Raw genomic sequence first — 12,812 nt, 5'->3', positions numbered from 1 at the left:
CACACACAACAAACCCAAAAACCCACAAAAAACAACCCCCCAAAAAAGCGTTCCCCCCCCAACACACACCCACACCACACACACACATATAATAAATATTAATATATTATATAAATATTAAAATATATAATATAAATATATAAATATATATAATATATGTATTTGTATGTATATGGGGCCGCGGGGCCAAATGGTTAGCGGACTAAAGCCGTCCGACGGAAATCGATTTCCCGAGGGTTTCGAGTCACCGACCGCCGCGTTGTTTCCCTTAGGCAAGGAACTTCACCTCGATTGCCTACCTAGCCACTGGGGACAAGTCGGGCCCAAGTCAGTCCCGGTAAATAGAGATGGTGACTCGATAAAAACGCCGGGGGGAAGGCAATGGCAAACCACCGCTCTAAATTGCCAAGAAAATCATGGAAGCACATGATCGTCAAGGCTGCGGTGGTCGATGGTTAGAGCGTCGGACTCAAGACTGTCACGACGGCAATCTGAGTTCGAGGGTTCGAGTCCCCGACCGCCCCGTTGTTTCCCTTGGGCAAGGAACTTCACCTCGATTTCCTGCCTAGCCACTGGTGGCCAAGCCAGCTCAAGTCGTGCTGGTCCCAAGCCCGGATAAAAAATTAAGAGAGAATGTTACCTAAAAAGGTAACACCGGCACTCTCCGTGGAAAGGGAACTGGGGACCCTACCACGTACTCACTCCAAGAGCATGACAACGTGAAATCTGCAATTGAGTATCATGCTGTGACCCCGGCGGCTCAGACATGAACCTACCGTTAAATGATGTGGTGTATGTATATAAACATATATGTATATGTTATATATATATATATATATATATATATATTAAATTTTGTGTGGTGTGTTGTGTGGTGTGTGTGTGTGTTGTGTGTGTAATGTATTATATTATATATATATTATATATATATATATTATATATATATATATATATATTATATATGTGTGTGTGTGTGTGTGTGTGTGTGGTGTGTGTGTGTGTGTGTTTGTGTGTGTGTCCCGTGTGTGTGTGTGTGTGTGTGTGTGTGTGTGTGTGGGGTGTGTGTGTGTGCGTGTGTGTGGTATGTTGGTGTGTGTGTGTGTGTGTGGGGTGTGTGTGTGTGTGTGTGTGTGCGTGTGTGTGTGTGTTATACATACATACATACACACACACACACACACACACACACACACACACACACACACCACCACACACACCACACATACACACCCATATTGTATATGTAATATATATAAAATATATATATATATATATATATATTATTATATTATATATATTATGTATGTGGTGTGTGTTTTGTGTGTTGTGTGTGTTTTGTGCTTATATACATACATACATTACATATACACAGACACATATCTATATCATCTATCTATCTATCTATCTTTTGTATATGTATATATATATATATATATATTTTATAATATATATATATATATATATATATATGAATATGCACACACACACACACACACACACACACAACACCCCCACACACACCACACCACCCACACACATATATATATATATATATATATATATATATATATATATATAATATAATATATATATATATATTATATATATTTTAAAATATATATATTACATATATATATATGAATGTATGCAGTATGTATATACATACAAAATAAATATATATATATATATATATATTATATATATATATATATATATATTTTAATTATATTTTTGGTGTGTGTTGGAATGTGTGTCATTCACACATACAACACACACACACCAAACACACACAGACACACACAACACACACACACACACACACATCACACACACACACACACACATATATATATATGTATATATATAATATAAAATATATATAAATATATATATATATATATATATTATATAATATATATACAGACCTCGCATATAGATTATACATATATATACACACACATATATAAAAATTTATAGAAATAAATAAATAAATATATATATAAAATATTATATATTATATATAAAATATTATATATATAATAAAATATAAAATTATATATATATATATGTGTGGGGTGTGTGTGTTGTGTGTGTGGTGTGGGGTGTGTGTGTGTGTGTGTGTGGGGTGTGTGTGTGTGTGCGCGCGCGCGTGTGTATATGAATTTATATATAAAATATATATATGTATTTATAAAATATATATATCTATATCTATATATATATAATAATATTTTTATGCATGGATTTTGGATATATATGTACGTATATATCAAATATACATGTATGAAATATACACACACACACACACAAACACACCCCACACACCCCACACATAATAAATATATTTTAAAATATATAATATATTAATTATTATATATATATTATATTATAATATATAATATATTTATTATTTATATAATGAAAGAAAATTTTAAATTTAATTTAAAATTAAAGTTTTTTTTACCACCCTGGCTACCCTGTCTCGGGGCAATCATGTTTACAGTTTTACATTTTCTAAATTTGGGACAGTACCCTGAAAACTACTGTAGTTGTAAAAAGTAAAATAAAAATAAAATCATACATCTACAAAAAAATTTACGAAAACCTTTGGCTTTTTGCCATTTGGGGTTTGAAAAACACGTTTTTTGCATAGGGAGTTTATAAACATAGTAAATTTGGGTAAGTACAAAGTAAATCTTCCCAATGTATCGATAAATGAAATTTTTCACAAAAGTTCTTTATACCTCATTTTTAGGGGGTCTAAAAGGCTGAAATCCATAAACTTCCAAATTTATAGGCTCACGTTCTTTTGTTTTCCCCTTTTTACCCAGCCCTACATCGGATTCATCTGCACTTCTTGCACCGTGCAGTTCCCATAAATTCTGTAACCTAAACTATTCTGGCAAAAAAACCACGTCACAATGTCGGGTTTTTGACTTCGGTGCCCCCCATAGGAAGGTTTGCCACCCCTTATGATCGTAGTGCCTATGGTACAGTTTTCGGGCCCTTTGGGTTTTAAATCAATTTTACTAGTTCTTCCTTATGAGAAAAAATTTTTCCAAATATATGTGCAACCCTAGCAAGGGGCCCATCCCAAGATCTATGTTCACAATACCCTTTGGCCCCAGGCTTCTTTCGAAATTTTGTCTAGGGTGGCCCGGCTTGCTATGCCAACATGAGATGGTATCCTACAAACTGAATGTTGAATTACCTCTTTTGCATATTTACTTTTTACCCCTTAATGCAAACTCATTTTTTCTTCATCCCCCCCTGCTTTGAAAGAATTTGCGTCCAAAGGCATTTTGGGGAAGTCACAAAAAAACTACTCCAAAACCCCCTAACTTTAAAGGGAATTCCCTTTGCGAGGAAAATCCCTGCCAGTTTCCTTTTGTGTATTTGCTGGCCCATTTTTTGTTTTCCCTCATTTTAACTTGATGTTGTAGTAAGCCTTTTTTTTGTATACGCGAAAGCACAACCAGTTTTTTGTATCCAGACGTACGGATCCTCGGCGAAAACACTCATATGCATCATCCCCCTAATTCTGGTGTTCCGTTCCCGTTGCTCGCAATTTTTTAAAACCCCCCAGTTTTGCACCCTTTTTTTTTTTGGGGGAGACATGAAAAGGTGCCGTTTCAATGTTAAATTTTTTTTCCTGGGGGAAAATGGAGCGATTTTTGGGTTTTTTTCTAATTGGAACATTGAGTTTTTTAATGTTCAGGGAGATTTTGTGTATCGGGAGGGCGGCGTGTGTGTGGTTTTTGTCACGCCCAATTTGGGCGTGTTTTATGTTGCGTTTTTTTTGGAAAATTTTAGAGATCGGGGGTTTTCCCTCAGAGCTTTGACCCCAAATATGGTGGAAATAAATATTATTCTTTCAGAAAGGGAAATTTTTTAATTTTTAATTTGATTTTATGTTTCTATCCTTGCTTTTCTCGGGGGGGGCCGGGGGATAATCCAATTAAACTTCATTTTGGGACTACCTCCAAACTACCTATTTTTTGATTCCTTAACGCAACAAGTGCATGCATTTGGGAATCTCCAAAAAAGGGCCTTATAAAAAACCAATTTTAAAAACCCCCCTAGCGAGCTTAACATTTATGCCAGTTCTCTTCCACAAGAACTTTCAAAGGTTTTAATCTCTCCCAAGTCTTTTTCTTTTGAGAGAGGCCAGGTTTTGCAACATTTAATTCAAACCCCGGAATATTTTTAATTGTGGCCCTATGTCAAAACTCCCGGGCCCTATGCGAAAAGTGGGTGGGGGGTTTATACATGGGGTTTAAAAGCCATTGTTTTTTCCCGCGGAAAGACTACCCACACTCATGTGCCTTTGCTGTATTCTGTCGAGAATTATTTTCATCCTCACTTTTGTATGCTCTGGGCGCAAAATGGCATCAGCAAACATAAATGGGGTTTACCCCTCCCCCAAATGGGGGTATCTGGGCCCCCAGCTTGTTTCATGGGACATTGAAAAAGCATAGGGCTGAGAAAATCCTTCCCCTGTGGCGTCCCCAAATTCCAAAAAAGGGGGGGGGGGGGGGGGGGGCTGTGAATGGAACTTTTCCCCATCCCCTGAACAGGACACTTTCCCGAATTCCGTTCGGGGAGAATTTTCATTTTTAATCCAGTTCAATATTTTACCCCCGGGCCAAGCTTAAATAATTGGGTTTTAGGGTAACTTTTCTGGTTTGGGGGAAAGTCAAAAAATGACTTTGGGCAAGGAAAAAAAAGGGGTGGGTTCCCGGTTAGAGTGTGGGAAAAATACTCTGCAAAACAAGTTTTGGGGCCCCAATTTCCCCATAGAAAACCGTACAGATCCCCGTGAAAATAATTTACCCTGTAAAACCCGTACCTGAGTCGTTTTAAAAATTTTTCCTTTTTAGAACTTTGCTCACCATGAGGGTTTAAAGAAAATTTGGGCGGTATTTATCAGGTTTGATTTCGGTATAGGGATTATTAGACTGCGTGTCCAGGAGCCCGCAGAAAAACCTTGTGACAAACTTAAAACCCGTATAAAGGGGCAAAAGGGGGTTACCCCGGTACCTGAGCTTAAGGCGGAGGACACTATAGGTTTAAATTTCCCCCCCCCCACCTGGGGGGGACGCTTTTCCTTTGGGTCAAATGGGATTGTTTTTGTTCCCACCTGATCCCGGCCAAAAATCGAGGGGGGAATATCAAAAAACCAATCTCAAAGGGAAAAATTTCGTGCAATTTTAGATTGACTAAAGGGGTCCTGAATATTTTTTGGGAAGTGGGCTCAATTTGGAACGCCCAGCCCAATTTACTAAGGAGCATATCTGCTTGTGCAAGAGGACTATGGGGAAATGGGGTTTAGTTTGGTTTTCCCCGAAATTCCCATTAAATTTTAAACTTTGGTAATCGGGAGAAACCCCCGTAGAGTTTTTCAGGGTAATAACCCCCGTCCCCTGTTGTCATATGCTTCCGTTACGGCTTCCAAAAAATTTTCAAAAAATGTTTATCATATGTAAAATTGCAATAACTAGATACAATAATAAAGATGATGTAGCCCAAAGATAAAAATATCTTGTAAAGGTAGGAAAATTTCCTTTAAAAAATTAAAAGAAAAAAAATTGAGGGAAAAAAAAACAAACAGAAAACGGTTTCCGCAGTCTCCTTCCCTTTGGGGCTTTACGTTTTCTTTCAAAGCACTCCCATTTCTCCTGTTTTTTCCCCTTTTTTCCCCTTTTTAAAACCCATCATTTCTCTGGGAAATCTATTGTTTTCCTCTGTAGACCCATTATAGTTTTTCATGAGGTTTTCGCTTCTTTACCCATTACTTCATATCTAAAGCACATCATTTTTTGCCAAGAGATCTGAGTACTCACACCATCCATTATTTCAACGGAAAGCATCACTGCGACACCTTAACCCATTGTTTCCACCCAAGGACCCATTACAGCTTAATTGAAGACCCGTGAATCCTTCCGAAGAATCATTTACTAGGCTTACTTGTCAGTCCCCCTACACAAACCTAATCATTGTCTCGTATATCTTCACTATGATGATGGTTCATTCAGGAAACCTTAATGGCCTAACGTCTTGTTCTTAGATATCCTGTCAGCGGTCTATTATTGCATTTGAACATGATATTGACAGTCTAAAAACAACCACAGTTTATAAAGAAGGAATGTCAATAATAATAGCGGAAATATTGATAATCATAATGATAATGAAGAAACCAATGAGAATGTTGACGATTAAAATGATGGTGGTAACGGATTTATACTAGTAATAGTAGTAGTAGTAGTGTAGTAGTCGTAGTAGTAGTAGTAGTTGTAGTAGTAGTAGTAGTAGTAGTAGTAGTGTTTTGTTTTGTTGTTGTTGTTGTAGTGGTAATAATGTTGATAAACACATGCAAATAATAAAGGTAATACTGATAATGCTAATCATTATAACCATAGCAATAATGATGATAATGGTTTATGATAATAATAATGGTTATCATAACAAAATGAAAATGATAATAGTGATAACAACTCTAATAATGATAATAATACGATAATAAAGATGATGAGAATAATAATGATGATTATATTATTTTTATCATTATTATTTTTATTACTGTTGTTATTGTTATTATTATTATCATAATTATTTTTAGTTATCAATAACGTCATTATTCTCATTAACCTCATCATTATTTTATTGTTTTTTTATCATTATTTTATTATCATCATTATGTTATTATCATTTTATCATCGTTATTATCATCATTATTATTATTACAACTATTATTATAATTATCATCATCATCATCATTATTATTACAAATATTATTATCATTATTATTATTATCATTATCTATACTATTATCATTATTATCTATGTTGTTATCGCAACAACAACAATATCAATAACAGTAGTGGTAATAGTAAAGATGATAATAGTGATGGTGATGATAACAAAAAAGTATTAATAACATTAGTCAAAGTAATAAAGATACATAAAGATAATTAAAATAATGATAAAGGCAATACAGACCACAGTTATGAAAGCAATTCTGCAATTCTAGCGCGATTATGTTAAACATCGCATCGGAATCGCTACATTTAAAAATATTATAGGCAGCCTATAATAGATTGAAGGTACTGTGATTGAGAACACTGTACCGAGAATAAGATTTACTCCCCGACAGGACATAGTAGTTTATGGTTTGTAGATCTTATTACGACGTTCATGTTCATAGAAAGTTCTCATTTGACTGTGTGAAATGTCCAAAAATAGTTCATATGCGCAGATGTCAAAAAGAGTTCTTATGCCACGTGTAAATGTAATCTCAATCGATTGTGTAAAATATTCAAAAATAGTTATTTCACGTGTTAATATCCCAAAAAAGGGTCTTATTCCACGTGTAAATGTCCAAGAAGTTCTTACTTCACGTGTAAATGTCCAAAAATAGCTCTTTTTCGACTGTGTAAATGTCCCAAAATAGTTCTTTTTCGACTGTGTAAATGTCCCAAAATAGTTCTTTTTCGACTGTGTAAATGTCCAAACATAGTTGTTATTCGACGATGCCAGAGCCCAAAGATAACGCACTAGCCGGCATCCTGTGAGCCTCCGCGCGCAGGTCCACTAGGAGGGCCCAGCTGCCGGCCCTGATCGCGCAGGCCAGCAACAGATCCCCAACACGTTCGCGCTTGCACTCGCACTTTCCGTTGCAGCGGCAGGTCGTTCAACCCGTCATGAGAGAGCGAGCGGCCCCACACAGGATACATTTCACTCCCCCACCGCTCTCCTCCCCCTCCCCTCTCTTCTGCCCTGCCCCTCCCCCTTATTCCTCTTCTTCTCCGCCCTCTACTTCTCTTCTCTCTCTCTCTTTCCCTATCTTTCTTCTTTTCCTCCCTCTTCTCCTACTTCTTTTCTAACCTACTACCTCATCATACTCTTCTCCTCTATCTCCCTCCTTTCTTCTCCTACTCCTTTTCCCTACTTCTTTTCTCCCCCCCCCCCCTCAATCTTCTGCCCCTCCTCATCCTTCCCTCTCTCTCCCCTCCCCATCTCCCGTGGATCACTACTTCGCTCGCACCCAAGTCTCCTCCTCTGACTCTCGAGTGACCCCGCAGGTTTTGCTTACGTGATGGGCGTCGCTCTCTTTCTTTCTTTCATTTTCTCTCTTCCTCTTTGTCTACACTCACATCTCTGCCTATCCATCATTGTCTTTCTGTATACTCTTTCATTTTCCCCCAGCCTCTCTCATTCTCCTTCCCATTTCACTGTCACATCTTTGTTTACCCATCTTTATCTTTGTGTCTCCTCTCTCACATTTCATTTGCCCCCAGTTTCTTCCTCTCTCTCTCTCTCTCTCTCTCTCTCTTTCAAACGCGGGAGTATCTCATTTCTGAAGCTCAATTTCGCGACTGGGATTTGAGTGGACCCTGAGGCAGCTGTCATGTTTTTTTTTGTGTGTGTGGTCTGCAATATGTATCATTGTGGATATAGAATGTGCTTTATATCTTTCTAGTTTCAATGGGATCGTAGTACAAATAATATACAATAGCGAATTTACCAAGATACAAGTTTTAATTCATTTGTTCTTATTAAATGAACGGGCAGCAGTAGGCCACTGGTTTCCAACCGGCTCCCAGTGACCCGCACATAATGGCCAGTGCCAATCTATCAAGGAGCCATCAGAAAGGGCCTACCCCCTCCCCAACAGCCGCCTATACAAAGCACAATGGCCACCGCAGCTTGGATCGCGGGCCAGCAGGGCAGACCATGAAACTTTTGGACCACCCAGTACTCGTTCGTAGTGGCCTAGTTACGTTGGCTGCCACATGTCGCAACGCAAGAAGTCTCTTCGTTTTATTTTGTTCTGTTTATTTATCATTTCCTTCGTCAGTTCCTGCCTTTGTTGTGATCCGGTGATTCTATCGTCAGAGGGTGTAGCATTGAAAGCCGCATTCAAAAGTCTCGTAATTTTCTGTAGCGTAGACTATCAAACAAATAACAAAACCCCCATTGCTGCCGGGCGACCTACTGAAATCTACACCTGATTTTGGCGGATTCTTCCTTACGGTGTAGAGAATGCATTTATGATGAACAAATTTCTTCCCGCGATCAGCACAGGGCTTTCATACCCTCCCACTAATTTACAAGAGATCCCTGCAAATGCAATGGAAACGCAGAAGGCCAAGCAAAGGGTCGCGTGAGAGAGGCGCGAGCACGTGGTGTGGCCGCCGAGTCTACACCTCCGAAGGACGTTCATTCACCCCCAGAGTTAGCTTGTGTACTCCGTCCTGTTGACTGGCACCGCTGCCCTGGCACCTTGGCCTGCACGATGCCCTTTGGAATGCCCTCGTCGCCAGGTGCCACCTCATGCCCCATGCCACCGCACGGACAGGTTTTAATGACTAATTTTCCCCTGTTGGTGCAGTCGGGGACGGCGGGGTCAATGGCCGGGATCTCATCCCGACACGGAAAATCTTTAACCTATATCCGGGCGCCCCAGAATGAGTGATGCAGACGCAGTGCATGATTATTGCCTGAGTGATATACTTCTCGGATTATGATCCACGATCATTCAGTAGTAACTCAGTTGCAGTACTTTCCCAAACCAAAAGTTTGCGCGAGCGTTCGTATATATGTTGAACGTATATATATCCACACACAAAATTACTTTTCACGCAAATTCATAAACCACTTCTCCTTCCCCGATTTTCTTTCAGGTCCTGTACAGGTCAGTTGCATATATCGCACTCAGAGGTTAACCCATGAAGCTAGATTAAAAAATATTATAATGATATTAGATAATTGTAATAGAAATGTAATAAATAATAATAATGTTTGATGGTGATAATAATAAAGATAAAGATAACAAAGATAATAATAATTGTTATAATAATGATAATGACAAAAATAATAATAATGACAATTAAATAATATAAAATTAAAGAAAATGACAATAACGATAATCTGGCTTTGGAGTTCGCACACAAGAAAATTCGGGAAAGGCAACGACCTGTTTCCGGGAACAGGACGGACGGCCGACCCCTGACTCAGGTCATTGACCTCCGGTGGACGCGGGTCTCTCTGCAGGCTGACCCGGACGACTTTGGTTTTTCCAAGACTTTCTCTGAGATTCCTCTGTGAAAATTCTGTTTGAAAATCACTTTATGTCATATCTGCCCAGAAGCCACGCCCTCTTCCATGGCCAAGGAGGTGGTTGGCTCTTTTGAAGATATGCTTAGGATATACATTTTTTTCTGTATAATCATTTCTGTCTCTTTTTTTTTTTTTTTTTTTTTTTTTTAACTTCAAGACAAGTACAAACAAATGAAACAAAGCAAGAGCATACAAAGGGAGAAAACTATGGTTCCCATATGTTTGATATATATTATATCAATGTAAACCCGAAAAAATTATAAACCCAAACTATGTGTATAGGAGAAACAGCCCCACGAGTGGAGTGATCACATTATGATACAATACATCACTGGAACTGGGCCCTTGATATAAAATATATGGTGTTTGATAGAAACAAATGGTTTGTTTTGTTTTGTTAACCCTTGTTGAAAAAATAAAGGTTTTGTGTTTTCGCAGGAGAGCTGGAACACAAGATGTTTTCTCAACTCGACCATTTTAATATGTTATTTTTCTACATTTTCCAGTTAAACGAAGCCACTGAACAATCGGCATTTGAAACTTTTCCCGCCTCTCCCCTTTTGCGTGAGTTAAAGACGCTATCGATGAAAACCGTTCAGACTTTCGGACTTCTCCCCCAGGAGTCTCTCCAGCTATGTGAAGACTTTAATCAGTTTAATTAGTTCCAGTATTAACGAAAAAACCGCCTATATAAAAACACTCGTTCGGTCTTTCCCTTCCGGACAGGCACATAGCAAGGGCAGGCAGTCAGCTGTCTTTGAACCACATCTTCATTTATCTTATTCCCATTTGGATGCATTCTAAAACGTTGAAAATGGCACGAATACTTGAACGTTTTCTTTGGATTCTGAATATAATAGAAAGTTCAGCTTTCTCGAATGTTAATGGTGATACAGGAAGGCTTAATTATGTAATATGAATATTCGTTTTTCATCAGATATTTCACCAGGTCTTAAATTATCGTACTTTCTTCAGGCACGGCTTGCTCTGCTAATATGTCTCTATGTTAGTAACTGTATATCTATACGATTGGATTTTTTCACAGAAGTCACTACGTTAACTGTTTTTTTTTTTTAAGTTTCTCGCTATGTCAGGATGTATTGCCATAGGTTAAATCAACAGAAGTTCGGATTATTAACTGACCTATTTAGTATCACAAAATACTGGTTATGCCATACGCTACTAAGCTAGAAATACAAAGTGAGTTTAAATCATAAATGTTAAATTAACGAAATTATCAGTTTCGTTAATCCCTAGAAAAAAAAAAACGCAAAAATATATTACAAGCATTATGACAAATTCTGGCTGATAGAGTTGACTGATTGGCATTACCATTCTGTCTCCTTCCGCATTCGGTCTGCATACAGTTTTGCCAGTTATATAACATCACATATTGAGTTTACGATAGACATAAGTTACTGCCTGTTGCACTTTATATTTGTTTTCATTTGTTCCTCTTAGTTCTCGGCCAGTAAACAAAAAGATAATGTATAATTGCCATTAAATTCGGTGCTGTCTCTGGCACGCTTAGATTTTTAAACATCCTTCCGAAAGTGCCAAATCTTTAAAATCTTTTAGTTTTTTTCTGTTCTTAATATTATAACACAGAGGAACAGGTCCGGTAATAAACTGCAAGCACTGTGTAAATGGCTAGCGTCAGGAACACTGTATAGGAACCAATCAGCTTCTTGATCATATATGGGAGGCTCAATGGTATTTATAATAACTGTTGTGAACTGAGACATAATTATGACGCAGATTTTGATGATTATCATAATGAAGATAATAATGATAATAATAGTAATGTAACGAAAAAAAATCTTATAATGATAATGATAATAATAGTAATAATAATGACGATGATAATCATGATAATCATCATCATGATAACAATAACCAACCATATTAATGACAGTGATAATGATAATGATCAGCACTGTTTTTTTTGTCAGTATCATTATCATCATTATCTTATTATTGTCGTAGTCATTATTATAACAATGGACAATAATAACGGGAACAAAAATAAAACAACAGCATACTTCACTCCCCTCGGAACCCAGTGTATATGAGTTTTCCTCCCCTCTCCCTGCCTCCCCCCCCCAGGGCCCTACACCACAAGAACTGACACTTGGCGACACACATTACGCATTTTACATGTCATGGGGACGCCTCTGACCGTTGTGCTGAAGTTCGGTCGTCTGCCAATAGATGGCATGAAGTTGCTCTCAGGTCAGTGAGGCAACTTTTGATCGGGTCGGAAAAGAGAGAATAGGAGAACGGACGAAAGAGAACACAGAGAGAGAGAAAAGAAGAAGAGGAAGTAGTTGTGCAATCTCAGCGAGAAAAAGTAAAAATGCGCTGTACGAGATCACGCTGCTAACACCTCGCAGCAAAACAGCTTACGTTGGATTAGATACAAGTCAGGGAGGTATACGGAAGATCATTTAAGACAAACCCAGAGAGTGCTCTGCTGCGTAAAGCAAAAAAAAAGAAGAAAAAAAAACAAGGAAAAAATGCAGCTCAAGAGGTGACGCAAGACTGAAATAGCGAGAACCGTCTTCGATAACCAATTACTGCGCCTTCACCGTTCTGCTGGTGACCTCTCCACGCCTCGCCACCAACCCCCATCCCTTCTCGCTATAGTTTTCCTTATGGACAGACAGGCAAAGGAGGACCCTTCATATGTTCTT

This window comes from Penaeus monodon, chromosome 9 (assembly GCF_015228065.2).
Source record: "Penaeus monodon isolate SGIC_2016 chromosome 9, NSTDA_Pmon_1, whole genome shotgun sequence".
In the NCBI taxonomy this organism is placed as follows: Eukaryota; Metazoa; Arthropoda; class Malacostraca; order Decapoda; family Penaeidae; genus Penaeus; species Penaeus monodon.
The sequence above is the reverse complement of the archived record's forward strand: the minus strand, read 5'-3'. Positions refer to the sequence as shown.